At 41.8% G+C, this 12775-nt stretch overlaps 1 protein-coding gene and 1 long non-coding RNA gene across 8 annotated transcripts in view; one reads left to right on the top strand and one right to left on the bottom strand.

The window, feature by feature from the left end:
• LOC146498779 (uncharacterized) overlaps positions 1–12775 on the top strand; it is a 319599-nt gene that overhangs the window by 70166 nt on the left and 236658 nt on the right. The window lies entirely within an intron of this gene.
• kcnc2 (potassium voltage-gated channel, Shaw-related subfamily, member 2) overlaps positions 1–12775 on the bottom strand; it is a 107175-nt gene that overhangs the window by 47898 nt on the left and 46502 nt on the right. The window lies entirely within an intron of this gene.

Below are 12775 nucleotides of genomic sequence, written 5' to 3'. Positions count from 1 at the left end.
TAAAACAAGTAGCTGCCGCCATTGTTGGAAACTGGAATTGGCTGAGCCGCGCTATGAATTCTGGGATATGGTGGGCGATACACTTGACCCATCCTTCAAATCTGGGGGAATGAATGTTGGCCACATTTGGACAGCCTTCGCGTCGCTGTGACGTAATCGGCCTACAAATGCGGCCTCAGGAGGATCAAGCCCATGAATTTGGACATCCCTGTGTTGCATCTGGCTATTTGTCTTCCTGTTTCTATAATTTTCTGGGGTTAGTCGATAGGGGTGGCTGTAGCTCAGGAAGGTTGGTGTTCAGTTCCTGGCCATTCCAGTCTGCATGCCAAATATCTTTGGGCAAGATACTAACCTCTGATGCATCCATCAGAGTGTGAATGCTAGATAGAAAGCACTTAAGCATAAAAAGGTATATTATTTTTTAGAAAGTGGTTTGAGCGCTCAGGTAGAGCTGGAAAGTGCTGTAAAAGAACCAGTCCATTTCTCAAATAGGGAAATTTGATTTTCATAAGAACGACAAGAAACAGGAGTAACACCCCAGTTCGAGCAGTTGTAAATAAAAATTTGGTGAAGTATTTTGAAGATGGAGCTGCAAGGCAAAAGGATTTAATGGTTTTATCAGGAGTTGAAGCTGTATTACAACCACTCTTGTAGATATTTCAGTTAGTGGGGCAGTTCGAGCCCTTGTTAGCAGAGTAGGGACAATCTGTGAAATCATTTCAGAGAGCCAACTGACCTGGAGCTGCATCAGCTGCATGTCTGAGATAAAGTAGTATTAGTTTACTATTTCCATGCTCGGTACCGGTGTGAGATTTGGGTTACGAGAGCACATGCTGTCAAATTGAATGATTTGATTGGTCAGATACTCAGACATACAATATTGTTTATATGCAGAAACATAATTTAACCTTCAGAACTGTTTTGTTTTACTTTAAACGTCAGTTAGTCTTGAACAATGGCCTCAAATTATTGCATTATGTATTGTTATGCTACAAAGATAGCCACACTGCTTAAAAATGTAAAAAAGCTTTATACTTGTTTTAACCCTTAGATGCACACGTGGGGTCAAAAATGACCCCAGGGGTTGTTTTTCTTCAAAATCTTTAAAATGCAAAGTTGTAATATATTCATATTCCAGGTATTCCTCATAAAATATGTTTGTAACATGAGGCCATTTGCATTTTTATTTATTTTTTCATTAATTTAAAAAAAATGCAGTTTTTGTATCGCTACCCTACTCTTCCACAAGTGGGGTCAAAAATGACCCCAAGCAGTTCCTGTGGAATCCTCTATGAAACTTTCATTCTTAGCAGCTCTGACTGACCCACTTACACTTCTAAAGGATCAGGAATTAATTTTTACACAGTAACATGCATGATTTATAGTCAGGGCTGCACATAAGTGGTCTGCAGGTGCGCATTGGCTGTCAAAATAAAATTATTCCCGGAAATTCAGAGAATACACGCTTCTTTTGCGGTGGAGGAACACCGAAGTAATTGCTTACGGAGCTTGCTTATTCGACATCTTTAAGAGTTCTGAACAAATGTCTGTCCTCCTCCAGAACATCTAATGTACGCAAACGAGCGTTCCAACATTTTGACAGCAAATGTGCACCTGCGGACCATTTATGTGCAGCCCTGTTTATAGTTTCCTGTGCATTTCAAACATTGTCCTTTCTGATGTTTTAAATATTATATTTTAAATATTAATATTTGAAGTAACATGGCTGCTATGAGGCCAGCTAGGATCCCTGTGGCCCTACAAATGATCCAGGACAGATGGGATGAAGAGCCCATCGGAGGCATTGACTCAGAATCTGACATCGCAGATATAGAGGACCCAGACTATTGTCCCCCCCACTGAACAAGGCCAGTCAGACACAGCGGAGCCTCTGATGAGTCCTCTGAAGAGGAACTAAATATTGAGTCTAACAGAATGAGCCCATCTTACTGCTCTAGCCACAATATTCTGAATTAGTCAGCCAGGGCTTCCACCTGGGTTTAGTACTGTCTCCCCAATAGATGTATGGAAGATGTTCATGTCTGATAATATAATAGAAGAGGTGCTGACATGCACAAACATGGAGGCATGAAGAATAGCCACAGACAGGGGAAAAGAGTGGAAAAATGTAATCAAACATAAGCTCCTGGCCTTCATTTGATTGACCATTCTTGCAGGAAGTGAGAAGAACTGGGATGTACCAGTCAGTGTGTTTTTGGGAGTCCTCTGCATAACCCATGGTACAAGGCCACTATGTCAATTCAAAGATTTGAAGATATTCGCCATTTCTTGCACTTTGATGACAAGAGGACCAGAGCCTACCGACTGAAAACAAACCACGTGGCAGCTTTCTGCTACATATGGGGCTGTTCCTGGTCACCTGCAGGCAGAAATTCATCCTCAGTGATTGTGTTACAGTGGATGAACAACTTGTACCTTTCAGAGGGAAGACCCAGCTTCTGCAGTATATGCAGAGCAAGCATACAAAAGTGATACAAGTGATACAAAAACTGCAATTTCTTAAAATTAATGAAAAAATAAATAAAAATGCAAAGGGCCTCATGTCACAAACATGTTTTATGAGGAATACCTCAAATATGAGAATGTTACAAGTCTTAGTTTTAAAGATTTTGAAGAATAACAACCGAGTTTATAGCAAAATGCATTGTTTCTATTTGGGGTCATTTTTGACCCCACTCGTGGAAGAGTGTAGGTATTGGTAGGTTGTGCATCCAAGGGTTAAAAAGAGGTAAACATTTTCTAAGTTTAAATTACTACACCATGGTTACAACTTCTTCCTGCCTAGTTGTAATAGCAGTGTGCCAGAAAGCTCCCAGGGATAAAATTTACAGTTTATTCAATAATTACATTTCTGTAATTAGATTAAAACCCTCAGAGAAAAAGACACAGATCGAGTCAGTGATAAAAAGGCAGTGAGTACAGGAAGTAACAGTGAGTGATGGTAAAAGGAAGGCATGAAGAATGGAAGACTGAGGGAAAAATAAGATAACAGGAGTAACAAAGGAGGAAAACAAAGAAAGGCAGAGGGTGATGATAATAATGAACGTGGTTGATGGTCCAACTGCTCCGTGTTCAATAATATAGATAAGATAGGAAAGCAACTCGTTGTCCACATCAATTTAGTGAAATCGCCCTATATTGCTGGGAAAAAAGTGCTTAATGATTCATGAGCTCCCATTACAATCACACCAACTTCCTAAGAAAGCCTCAGTAAAGGACATGTGAGGAGCTGAACTATAGCAATATGAAGCTTGACTTTCATTAACAGAAAGAACAGGGTTGGTGAGCAGGTGGAAAAGTGTGCACACTATGTGACCTTCAGTCCTCACTTTCTTCTCGCTGCCCAGCAAAGCTAAAGCAATGATTGCTGGTGGTGTATTTTATAGGGTGGATGTTAGTATTACACCACCAATGTAATAATAATATTTACACTTCTGTCCAGCGAGGCGGCAGCTTTTCAACCCTTTTTGAGATGTGACTGTGATTGCTGCATATTAACAATGCAAAACTGAAGTATTTATAGATGGTACTATACAGCAGAAGGTTTATCAGGGAGTGAGCACTAAATCACAGACAGAGTGCTGCACGTTTGGAGGAACATGATATTGAATATGGTGACATAGGCTACCACTCAGCTTTCAGGTAGCTCAGCACAGGCAATGGGACCTGAGAACAGAAAGTCAAAAGTTGTATGAGAAGAAAGCCAGATGCAGAATGAAAGGCAGGTTTTGGATTTGCTGTTAATGTGACTGCGATAATGAATAAACTGAACTGCAGTGCAGTTGGTATTTAGGTAGAGAGCTCAGAAACAGCACTGCACAAAATCGGCTTTTAGATACATAACTGAGCGACCAAATGACCGGCTTCACCCCAAACCTTTCAACAAGCATTCAGTTACTTTCAGCACTTGATAAAAAATTAACAAAATAATCTTCTACAGGAGTCATAAAAGAAACAAAGACTTTGTTTCACTGACTTTAACTGACGTCTCAGCTTATTTCAGTGCTTCATAAGCTACTGTCACTTTAAGTGCAGAAGCTTTCACATACTTTATTTAGCATGCAAAGAATAAATAAAGAATGCCACCCTTTCAAATCTAACACCCATGCTTGCTATTTTATGATCTCTAACAAATTTCACATGGAGGTTTGTTATTTTTTCACTAAGACTCTCGCAGCTCACAGACTACAGCAATTACAATAATGAGTGATTATTTCCAGTATTAGGCTTAAATAATGAGGTTTGGAATTATGATAATCTGGATAAAGAGTGAGTAAATACACAGCGATTTCACTACAGCGTGGCTTCTCCAATTAGCGTGCGCAGTCAACCTGAACACTCTGCCAGGCAACATGCACAACACAAACTGACATTTCAGAGCAGCCATTTGATATGTTAGCGCTGTACCATGGAGATATCTGGCACACACTTGCAGACAGACACACAATATTGCAACCACACACACAGTCTGGTGCACAAGCAGACACGCAACCCACCGCTACCTCACTCCCCGCCCTCTCCACTGTCTGTGTCTCACGCTGAGGCAGTGAGGTGCTTTTTAAAACAGAAAAGAGCAGCCTCCCTGCCCAGCAGAAAGATCAACACAGGCATCACTGATGGACCTTTCTGGTGTAGGAAGGCAGAGGAGCCGGCAGTGATTAGAATGAACTATTTCCCGCCATGAAGTCCAAGCTTAATCTTCTATGTTGAACAGATAGATAGATAGATAGATAGATAGATAGATAGATAGATAGATAGATAGATAGATAGATAGATAGATAGATAGATAGATAGATAGATAGATAGATAGATAAAAAGCTTGTAGAAGCTAATATACATAACCTCCTGCTGTGCTCACAAAAATCAATGTTAGACTGAAGGTGCTACTGTGGATAACCTCAAGGCCATGGACTGGGTGTGCAGGTGCTACATGCAGATGTAACTCATTTCAGCTTCTAGAATGTTCTTCTTTTCAAAAACGTAGTTGTGGAATGCCGTTGGTGTTTCTGGATGTGGTGGAGATGAAAAAGTCAAAGTATTCACACCCCGAAACTCAAGCACCCTTAAGTGACTGGAAAACACACCAGCAAGTCCACTTCTGAATGGCCCAAAAACCAAAACAGAAAGCGTCTTTGGTGAGACCGAGTCAAAGTCTCTACTCTACTCCTCCTCATCTAAAGAACCAGCTGTGGTGGTTGACGAGGACGCCTCCTTAGACCACATAGTTGGGTGTCATATGTTGAAAATGCACTCAACATGTCAGGCCGAAAATGACCTGTTTTGTTCTTCATAAATAAACTTAGAGTTGAAATATTTTAAAAAAAATGGTAAATGATCCACTCTGAGACAACAATTGTCTGTATGTTGCCCATGAACTGAAGTTTGTCACACCTGTTATAAATATGCTCCGCAGGTAAGTCAGATTATAAGATTATACTCTACCCATAAACCTTTGTGTCACAGCACCAGCCAATGGACAGTGTTGGGGAGTAACGGAGTACATGTACCATTACGTATCTAAAATACAAAATATGAGTAACTGTATTCCGTTACAGTTACCGTTTAAAAAGGTGATATTTAGAATACAGTTACTTTGTTGAAATAAATGGATTACACGGCGGTACTTCCCTGTTTCATATTGTGGCGGGTCAGGACTGTTTGGGTTTTGTTTGACAGCTACGTTCTGTTGTTCCAGGCAGCGTTACGGTTGCCATGGTTACAGGGTGACGCTCTCTCTCTGCGTGTTTCCTGGGTGAGAGAGGCCTTTTTGTTGTTGTTGTGCTAAGCTAATAGGCAGAATGCTACAGGTATAGCTCTAAAGAATGTAGCATCATAGGCAGTGTAGTCCGTGCTGCAGGGAGAATGGACTGCCATACACGTTATGTGTCTGTGAGCGAGGGAGGGAGAAAAAGGAAAAGTACGAGCTGTCATCGAGCAGAAACGGGAGCTGGAAGCATGTAAATATAATAATAACCACTGCAGCCAAGAAGAGAGCCTGACGAGCCCAGCTGTAAGTAAGCTATTAAGACTCGACTGTACACCGTGTTCGTGTTTTCCTCTGAAACAATAAGTTCCGTTGGAGCAGCCTTTCAACGCCTCTCTCTGTCTCTGCTAGCAAAGTTGACCCAGACAACAAAGTAAAGCTAGTTTTCGGCTACGAGCCCGACACGAACCCACCGTATTAGCCAGAGGTCCCTTTACTACGGTTCGGAGCCGCAGACCTTCAGTAACAGTAATAAATCACAGCAATAGTACATTCATGTAGTTGTAAACAGCATGATAATATATTAAGTAATCCAAAGTATTCAGAATACGTTACTCTCATTGAGTAACGTAACGGAATACGTTACAGAATACATTTTGGGGCATGTAATCTGTAATCTGTAATGGAATACATTTTAAAAGTAACCGTCCCAACACTGCCAATGGAGCACCTATGCTGCAGCCACAAACAGACAGATGCTTTTATCACCCCAGGAGTGTGTCATGGATTTGTAGAAATAAGTCAAACGTGTCAGAATCAACAGGATTTGATTATGATACATTATAATAATAATGGCAATAATCAATATTTAAGAAACAGGCCTCAGAATTAAAACTCTAATAAATAACCAGGATGCAACAATATTCTTGTCCTGTATGTTTACCATTCGTACAGTATGTCTGCTGTTCCCATTGCCCTTGCAGATTTCAAACAGCACTCACAGACAGAAAACTACAGCACCTGTGTGTAGCATGAGCGAACCAGAATGCTTTCAGTGTGCAGGGATTTCACAAGCACTGCGAGGTGGAGGTGATCTAAGCGGTGAGGCAGGATGGATATAAACATCATTTGTTTTCCCTGAAGGTGACTGAGATAAACAGCCCAGCGATGGATGTGTGGAGTGAGAGGGCAGCCCTGCAGATTGATGTTGTGTTAACATGAAATGAATTGCCAGAGGGAGGGAAGCTGTATAGTGTTTGGAGATATGATAAGAGATCAAGCAGAGATGGAGGTTGTGGTTGTGCGTCACCATTCGTACGCGTGTGTGGGAACATGAATTGTTTGTGAATGAGCAGCTCTGAGAGCAAACGGCAAGCCATCGTGTGAGATTCAACGGCGGTATCCAAATGCACCGCCGCTGCATTTATGGGAAAGTAGAGAGAGCAAAAAGTAGTGCGAGAGAAAAGAAAGTTAAAGACAAGAAAACGTGAAGACAGTCAGAAAGAGAACACCAAAAACGTACTCTCATCTGGGATCCTGTGCCCCCTTCCCCTCCTTTGACTGTCTGCAGCTCCAGTCTGTCTCCCTCTCACCAGTGGGTCCGAGTATCAGCTTCTCGTAATGAAAGCACACACTTCCCCTGCTCACACTACCCAGCTTCCAAACGAGGCCTGGGATCTGCCATCGACATCCATCCCTCCCTTGACTGTCTAACGGGTTTGTGATTTCCAAATTCTCCAATGTCTCAAGGTCGTTGGCATCCAGGAGGAGGGAAGGGGCTGTGACTGTGAGCTTTGTAAGCTCCTGTTTATTTATAGGAACTTACAAAGAGCTAATTTATAGAGCTTAAAAATGCAGCTGCAAAACCTGCAGTTCCTCCAGATGCCGCTGGTTCCAAAGTGGACTCCCCAAAAATCCCAGATTTAGAGCAGTAAGAAGTCTAGGGTCCAGTACAAAGTGCAGATTGACCCCGTTGATTGTTTCTGCCCATCTTTTTTCTTTCCAACAAACCAATCACAAGGTAGTTACTGGTGCACCTTACCCATTTTTGCACCTGAACACATGCATGCCCGTGCCAGTTCATTCAGCTGAAACCATAAATATACATCTGAAGACTTTAGGAATCCAGCAAACTTTGGTTTACCCACTGATGTAACTGCCACAGTGCAGAAGCCTCAGATGTAGAGGCAGCAGATGTGGTGTCGGTGGGTTCTTTGTGATAGAAAGTGATTTTGCCACCAACTCTATATCACTTCATAACAACATAAATGTCTGGAGTAAATGGTGACCAATGAGGCTTTGTGCTGGAGGGCAGTTCATGCAACGATTCGCTGCACATGGAGTTAAAAACACCTCACACACCATCCTTTATCAGTCCTATCCCCGCCCCCAAAACCAACCCACAGCAAAGGTTCACACTTGTGTTCACAGTGGCAGAGAGAGGCTTTTCAGCGTACACAGAGACACGGGCTGTTCTTTACTGTGCTGACATTTAACCCAGAGGAGGCAGGAGATTGGTCTGTGACTATCCAGTTACTCGTGGCAACCAGGAGCGATGTAAAGCAGCTAGCATGCCTCACAAACGTTTTATTGCTAATTAACGAACACTCCAGTGTTAATGAGCAGAGCTGTATTTCACTCCGGTGAGAAGTGTTGCTGTATTTTTGTAAGCACTGATGTCAGAGCTGCCGCTGCACAAACTCTCCTCCACTTGCACATAAGATACTCTTATGTGTCTTATGTGTCTTATGATACTCAACTCACGGCTGATAATCATCACAAATCGACATCCTTTTAGGACAAACCGCTGTCTGCCCCGAGCCACTGACGCCAAAGAGCCGTCTTTAACACAAGTATGGAAGCATTAATAAAGAGCTGCACCGCTGCCTGCTTTCTCACATAACTTATAGAGAATTGTCCTTCTACACTGGGTGAAACCTCACTCAGTGTCCAAGTCAGCCTATTGGCAGAATCAATAAAAAAACTCCTGTTCTACCCTCGGGGGTAGTCTGAGGTCCTGGACCGATCTGGTAATGTACATTGCAAGTATACCTGCACAATACATTTTGCTTGTTGTTTTGTTTGCTGGTATATTCTGAACGTTGCATTTTGAATTCATAGGCATCAGAGCAGCTGTAGTCCTGAGGACAAGTTTTACATTTTAGGAAATATCCTCCATCCAGCCAGGCTTTCTGCTACACTGTGCCTGATCACTTGATTGATTGGTACAGATAATCACCTTTACTTTCTCTCTGTTATACTGTTGTGTGAGTATGCCTGAGTCTGCTCCAGCTCATGGTGAAAACCATGAACAAAACTTCTACTTTAGAAATAAGTTTTCCTGCCCAGCATTAACCTCCTAGGACCTGCCGCCCACACGTGTGGACATCACATTTTGGCTTGTCTAGACCACAATACTAAATGTTCCTCTACAAGGCCCTGATGTCATCTTCTCAGAAACTACATCAGGTAAAAATATCATTCTTTGTTTTTACATTCATCAGGTCCCAATCAGCCCAAAGAGCAAAGAGAAAATAAAAATGCAGTTTAGGTCTTTGGAGATTAGGATTATCTCCTGAACTTTGTTTGTTTCATGAAGCAGCATTGGCATCAGCAGGTTAGGACCCTGAATTTAAGGATGTGGCCTTTCAGCTCAGTTTCTATCTATTGATGAAGATGTCAGTGGTCTTCCACTCCCACACAGTCTGAGGAGCAAAACAGGGAAAAGAACTGTTTGGTTTTTAATAGTTATGAATACTAATATACACTCGACCTGGATGCCACGTAGTTAATATTTCAAACCAAGAAGCATCTTGTTTGGCCTTGTCTTGTTTTTTATGCACAGTGACCTCCTCCTGCTAATCTCAGCTGTTTGCAGCTTCAACATTCATGCAAAGCTTTGCAGGTGATAACAGAGTTCAGAGCGAATGTTTTATTATTACCGATCTGGGTGAATCTGCCTTATAATGGAACCCAGTTTTTGGGAAATTGAAGTTTATGGTTAGAGCATGAAAAAGAAAGAATACCTGCAAACTGTGGGACAAAAAGGAAAACATGTTTTGCCAGAGGCCTGTTTTACACCTTGGGGACTGGATTCAACTTACGTCCACTTTTCCACAGCATTCACAGCCACGTTTACACAGTTGGGGAAGACGTGAGCTCATGGTGGAGATATTGATGCCTTTGCATTTGGTGGAAAATCCCTGAAGGCCATGTGAGACGGGAAAGTTGAAGGAGAGCCTCAAAGAACTGGCTCCCCAAACTGGCCTACAAAGTCTGTCTCTGGTTCCAGCAGATTGGCTTGAGATGACTTGGCACTCCAAACAAAGCTATTTCTGCCTTTCAAGCTCGCTTACTTCATTCTGATGACAAATGGACAAAGTCTGACCTCCTATAGACGCCATTTTACACTTTAACTCAATTCATGCTCTAAAATACCAACATTCAAACAGCAGCACAGCTCCAGATGTCTGAAGGTTGGAAAACAAAGAAACCATGTAAAACCGTGTTTTCCTGAACAACAAACACTTGGAGAAAAAGGGGGGATTAGTGGATATGTGTAACAGGGTCATAAATCACATTGTTATAATTACACAAAATGTGTTCTAAACCCCCAAACCGTTCCTTTTATACCTGACTTTAAGGACCTCCAAGCCTGTAGTTATGTTCATTATCAGTTAGAGCCCCTCCTCATTCTTTTCTTCTTCTTCTTTGGTGCAACCCTATAAATACAGTGTACCCCTTTTACCCCTTTTCTACAATTCCCCTGTGGGAGAGGTTGGTGTCATTTCTTTCCAACACTTTAAAACACACATATAATGCATATTTAGCCACCTGGATGTTTCTGATTGTGATTTTAGTTCAATTATTGTCATTATTAAGCCTGTTTTTGTTAGATGTTATAAGTGTGTAGTATGTATGTATCATAAATGGGTTTTAGGCGCCATAAATGCTAGCATGAATATATACTCCTTGCTAGCTTGGAGGTTGTGGTGGGTTGAGCTAACCCTCTTCCCCACTGTTTGTATTTGGTCGTAGGAGCTGGAGTGGGCAAATTATTTACTTGGAGGCCTTTCTTTCTTTTACCTTTGTTATCAGGTATGTCGGATTTCATGTTTTTGTTTTTGTTTTATCTTATGTCAAATATGTTACGTGTAAATGCATACTTTATGTTTAATGTAAAAATAAATGCCAGCCCTTTTCTACAATTCCCCTGTGGGAGAGGAGCTGGAGTGGGCAAATTATTTACTTGGAGGCCTTTCTTTCTTTTACCTTTGTTATCAGACACAACGCAGAATCACACCGGTTACATATGCATCGAGAATTTCGGCTATGCATAGCTGGAAAACACACTTTGGTGTTTCTACGATGTGTCTGCATGGCCACAGAGGTAAGCAGAGCCATGCTGTCTTCTTGTGCAAAAACCTTTTCCTTCAGAATAAAACTGAAGATACAAAACAAGCACACATCAAGTCAGGGCTGGGGAATGAATCAAAGCTGTGTCCCGTGTCAGTTATTTTGGGTCTTTGTTTTTAAATGCTGTTAATTCTTCAGCACTTTAAACACTACGTGACCCTGACCTGTCCGGAAACGTCGTGGAGCAAACGCTGGCTGCAGGGCTGCAGCCATTTGTACCAAATGAAAACGCTGAGTCGGCTGTTTGTAAATAACAAAAGATGAAACTAGAAAACTGTGTGAGGAATGGCTTTGACAGTAACGCCATTAAAACCATGACTGAAACAATATAAAATAAAATAATGACTGAGATCAAATGTGAGGTCAGCCAACATCAGTCTTACTGCTGCGTGTTGTGGGGTGACGACAAAGTGCACAAACACATCCACCAGATAGACTGCAGCAGGAGTTTAGATGTGAGTCTGATGCTCAGTGATAAGAGACAGCAAAGGAATTCTCTAAAGTCATCTAATGATAGTGACTCCATGTATTCTGCCCGTGAGTGTTGTCAGGGAGACTTGTAGCAGGTCACATGGTCCTGTGGGCTTTGTGAGAACATAACCAGAGAGCATGCAGCTGAGGCGAGGTAAACACTTCCAGGTCACAAGTCACCTTGGTTGGGGAAAGCTACTCTCTAAGCAACGTGATGTGGAATGTATGTAAGGATGTTTTCATGAATGTTGGGGAGGTGAAGGCTAAAGAAGCTGACTTAAACTCAGAAGAAACGAATGCAATGGATTCTGTATAATGACGTATGTTTGCATGAATGAACGTCTGACATCCAGTTTTGACCCAGATCAGGCCTGGTCCAAGCAAACACAGGACAGGGATCGTTTCATTTTACACAAAATTAGCTCAATCATGGGAACAGATGGAGCACATCTAAGAACACTGTGAATGTGGGCCAAAGTGAGAGACAGAGCGTGAAGAGAACAGAGGTTCAAACTGGTCCCTGGTGTGTTCTTCCTGTTCCTGACTGATCACCCTGCTTCCTCTACAGGTGAGGCTTCCTGCTCCGCTGCTCGCTGCTACCTGAGCTGGGAATAGATGCTGCCTGCAGAGCCGAGGGACTTCTGAGAGTCTGAACTCAAGAGCATGTTTGGCAACAGCTTGGTGTTAGAGAGCAATTCTGTGCTCAGTCAACTTGTGAAACTAAGAAACGGTCTTTCTACAGCCAGTCACCGCGCAAACCTGCTTCATTGTTTATACAAATTAAACGTTTTAGTTAGGGATGCACCGATACCGATACTGGTATCGGGTATCGGGGCCGATACTGTAAAATGTGTGTGTACTCATACTCGTAAAAGTTAACCGATACCATGAACCGATACCAACTGATTTCATTAATCAGAGGGTGGCTTGTCATTTCTGTTGTAGTTTTTTAGATTGGCCACTAGGGGGGCAATTATTATTTTATTTATTATTTATTTTATAATTTTTTATATTTTATTATTTATTTAATAATAATTATTTTGTTTGTTTGTTTACAATATGGACACTCTGCAATAATTTAAAAGTTTATTTTATTCCAAACAGAAGTGTTTATTTATTATTCTGGAAGCTCGAGACAGTGCCAATAGTTCAGTGATATTTTGT

The sequence above is a fragment of the Neolamprologus multifasciatus genome, chromosome 17 (assembly GCF_963576455.1).
Source record: "Neolamprologus multifasciatus chromosome 17, fNeoMul1.2, whole genome shotgun sequence".
Taxonomy (NCBI): Eukaryota; Metazoa; Chordata; class Actinopteri; order Cichliformes; family Cichlidae; genus Neolamprologus; species Neolamprologus multifasciatus.
This window is presented reverse-complemented; position numbering and strand designations above follow the sequence as displayed.